Source organism: Octodon degus, unplaced genomic scaffold, assembly GCF_000260255.1.
Source record: "Octodon degus isolate 3935 unplaced genomic scaffold, OctDeg1.0 scaffold00036, whole genome shotgun sequence".
NCBI classification, from domain to species: domain Eukaryota; kingdom Metazoa; phylum Chordata; class Mammalia; order Rodentia; family Octodontidae; genus Octodon; species Octodon degus.
In genome coordinates, this window is record NW_004524612.1 from 4,268,526 (window position 1) to 4,272,814 (window position 4,289).

Consider the following 4,289-nt stretch of genomic DNA (forward strand, 5'->3'; position numbering starts at 1 on the left):
AAAAAAATACATAGATCATGGTGTATGACAGCCTGAAGAGCAAACTAGAGTGAGAAATATTCCAATGCTTATTTAAGGAATTTGAAATTTCAAAAAGAATAATTCTGAGGGCAAATCCTAAAGAGTCCCATATTGCTTCGTAACAGCTACAGCAGAACAAGGGTAAACTATCCAGTAAACACATGGGTTAGGTGCCAAAAGAATACTTAGAAGTAAACTTGATGATAATAAGTGATATCATCATGACATTTTAGGCAAGAGTTACATAGTACAAATAATTTCCATCTCTTTTAAATCTCTTAGTGATATTTCAAGGACATATAAGTAGCTTACCAACAAGAAAATTTATGAGAGTGTCTATCTCTGTCAAACAGTTCATGATACACTGCACAATTACTTCCCCTTCTTCTACTGCTTTGTGTTTATTACTTATGCTTGCTATTTAACAAGTAATAAGGAAAGTATTTACAGAGTTATTACGTAATAAAAGAATAAAACAAATAAATATACTACATTATTGACACAGCTTTATTTTTCTCAATCATTAATGAATTTCAAAAGAATTTGCTCCAGCTCTTTAAAAATTCTGGTGTAGTTTACCTAAGTGAGTGGATGTTGAAAACAGGGTTATAACCTAGGAGGTAATGGGCCACTGGTAAGGCTTCTCTCCAGAGTGTCCAAAGCATAGATCAATAAGAAAATATCCCTATCTGCCTACATTTCATTTTCAGATGCCTTAAAGACTATTATTCAGCCTGATCTGCTTCTCTGAAATGGATATAGAGTAGGGGACACAGCCAGCATTATGGGATCTTTCATAGAAGGAGGAATTTGGAGGCAATTTTAGAAGTAACATTTTGTAGATTGCTAGGTCGGAACCAAAAACAACAGTCTGAAAAGAATTCTTGATCCAAATGAGGCAATGTTTTTAAAAAGTAGCCACATGTGAAACCACAGAGCTTGGAAACCCCCCAAAACAAGAAATGCTTACAAAGACATAGAAGGAAGGGAAATCTGAAGATATTCTCAGAGCAGATATCCCAGGAGAGCAGTGTTCCTAGTGGTCTGCTCTGGAATGGCACTGTGGAAAAAGGGCCATGGCTGAGTGAATATGTACAGTCTCAGCATTAATTCTGATACAATATAAAATAAAGTGATTCAAGTGCAGATTGCCATGTTGCATCTCAGATCCACTAAATTAAAGTTCCTTGTGTGTAGACACTAGAGTTGTGTTTGTGTATGTGTGTGTTTGTGTTTCACAAGTTCAGTATGTGAGATTTAAATGTGTTTCAAAACACATTTATCAGATTTAAATGTGTCTAATTCAGAGTGTGTCCCTTAGGCTTCTCTGTAGGGATTTGTTAATCTTTCGATGGTCACCAAGAGAAAATGGTGAGAGAACTGAAAAAGTAAAGACGAGATAACAGCTGAGGTCAGGTGGTGGACCATGCCTGATTGGTCAAGAACCCAAAGAATAACAGTAAGGGCATTATTCATACTTTTGCAAAGTTAGTACCACTTGACACAAGGTTGCCTAGTGACTAATAGATGAAAAAGTCCAGGTAGGATGTTTTTCTCAACACTAAGGTAGCTTGACTGCTTTAAGCATTGAAACCTCATCCTAACCTCCCACATGTGGTCAATTTTCAGCTTCAGTGGCTCCCAACACTCCTCTTTGGCAGACTATTTAAATTCTGAGAACAGGGAATTTCAGTAGGATCTTTGCTTGGGTCATGTGACTGGTCCTTGATCAATAACTATCCATTTTAGCCTCTTTTGAAATGAATAATATCATAAAACACAGTCACTATTCCACACTGTTAATTGCTAGGATATTCTTATCTCTTGCTATGTGATCCATGATGATTTCCAGCACTGAAACCATTTATTGGGTTCCTCAAAATCTGTATTTCTTCTATTTCTGCCTAACATCTCAATAATGGGCACCCTCTTGTGGTAGATGAGAAGATCCAGTAACATTGCCACTGGCTGTGTTCCAGCGCTGAGCTCCTGCAGGGTTTCTCTTCCCTGGAGTTTGAGATAAACACTGAGTATTGATCTTTTCCACCTTAGTCAACTCAAGAATCAAATGAGAGCTTCTTTTCTATTTCCTTTAAATTTTAACTTTATGGTGAGAAAATGGACCCAGAGCTCTTCTTAGGGATGCTTTCTAGTGTTTGTATTTTGTTTTCTCTGCAACTCTTGTTTTCTCTCTTCCTACTGTATAAACTTTGCTCAAAGCTCTCAAGAGAGCTGTGTATTTTGACCATCCCTGAAAAGCTGGTTTTTCAGTTTTTTTTTTTTCTCATATACTTATTTATTGCCAGGCAAGGGGGTTTCATGCCTGCAATCTCAGCCCTGAGGCTGAGACAGGAAGATCACAACAAATTTGAGATCAGCCTGGGTTACATAGTGAGTTCAAGGCCAGCCTGTATTATATAGTGAAACACTGTCACAAATTAAAAAAAAAAAAAAAAAAGATCTTAGCTTTTAACACTCCAGAGACTCTGATTCCTATAAAATTGCACTGAAGGGTTGTATATGTTAGCAATTTCTTTTTGTTATATACAGAAATATTTTCTGAGAGTCTATTTTCTTTTTAATTACTATGATTATACCAATTTTTTATAAAAAGAAGACTCAATCACAAAAGAAAAGCAATATTTTAGGAATATATAAGTATAATGAATAATAAAAATAAAATTGAAATAGTATCCTCATTGGAGGTAATTGACATATGAGGATATTCCAATAGAAGTCTAACTATGGGCTGATTTGAATTCATGAATATCTTAGCTCCCTGGTAGCTGAAAATGCCTTCAAATCTCAGATAATGGTGAAAAGATAAATGGTTGCTTTCTATCACTGTATGTGGGGTGGAATTTTACATATCAATAAATAACAAAAAATGTAGTGAAATGTTTAAACTTCTCTATTTAAATATAAATTGAGCTTTCATAAGAACCAGATAATCTTGTAAGCTAAAAAAATGTACAAAGATAAGATTACCTTACGAAAAGAGAGAAAAAAATTAAAAAATAATGAAATTGAAATATTTAATAGTTTTTTAAAAAATACCATAAATATAGCCACTTAAGTATAGCTATAAAAGTTAGTAAAAGTATCCAGTACAATTTTGAGGTGTGCTTTCAATAGGCATTTCCACCATTAGAAACCATTCTACATTATTATACCATAATATCACCATCCTCTTTATGTAGTTTTATAAATACACTAACTTTAAGGGCAAACTACAAGGTGACCCCAGTAATCACTGCCTCCTGTTGTCCACACCCTTATGTAATCCACCCTTCTAGAATGTGAGTGGAACCTGTGAGACTTGCTTGGCCAACAGAAAATTGCATAAGTGATGGGACGCCAGGTCTATATTTCTTTTCTCTTTTCTTTTTCTTTTTTAGTTATTTTTATTTTAAAGAAAAAAAATAAAAGCAATGGTACAAAATCTCAAAACAAGATTTTAGGGGAGTAACAAGGTCTATATCTCTGTAAGAGTTTAGCTCCTCTCTTTCTAGAGACTCCCTGGATAGCATTGAGCAAGTGGCCACCTTGGGTGGCTCATGTTGCAGAAATGAGGGTGTCCAGCCTCAAACAAACAGTCTTATACTTCGTCTACATTTTGGGTTTTTATTGCTTTGATTAGTGGCCTGGATGAACTCCAAAGTAGCCACTTCCTCCGTTGACAGCCAAGTGAAAATGGAGCCAGACTAGCCTTGATTGCAGCCTGGTGGCAGTGTGTGTACTCCTATGTTATTTCTAAATCCTGTGACCCACCAAAGCCATAATACTAAGCCTGAGTTGCACTAATTCATGGGCTTGTGTTAATCCCTACACAGTGACAAATGACTAACAAAAACACAGTTCTATAACAACAGTATCATACACTGAGTGGCCAATAAACAGCAAAAATTTATTTCTTATACTTCCAGAAGCTGAAAAATCTAAAATCAGGGTGCCAACAATGGTAGTGTCTTCCTGTTATACCTCTACATAGTAAAAGGCATAAAGCATCTTCCTGGGACCCCCTTAACAAGGCCACGAGTGCCACTCACAAGGGTGCTGCCCTCTTAACCAATCTCTTCCCAAGTCTCCACCCTGCATTACCATCATAGTGGAGATTGATTGATACTTACATATTTTGTATAATTTTAAAACTATATACATACATTAAATATCTACAATTGCAAGTTTAAATTGAGAAAAGAAAATAATTTTTTTTTATTTATTTGAGAGAGAGAGAGAGAGAGAGAGAGAGAGAGAGAGAGAGAGAG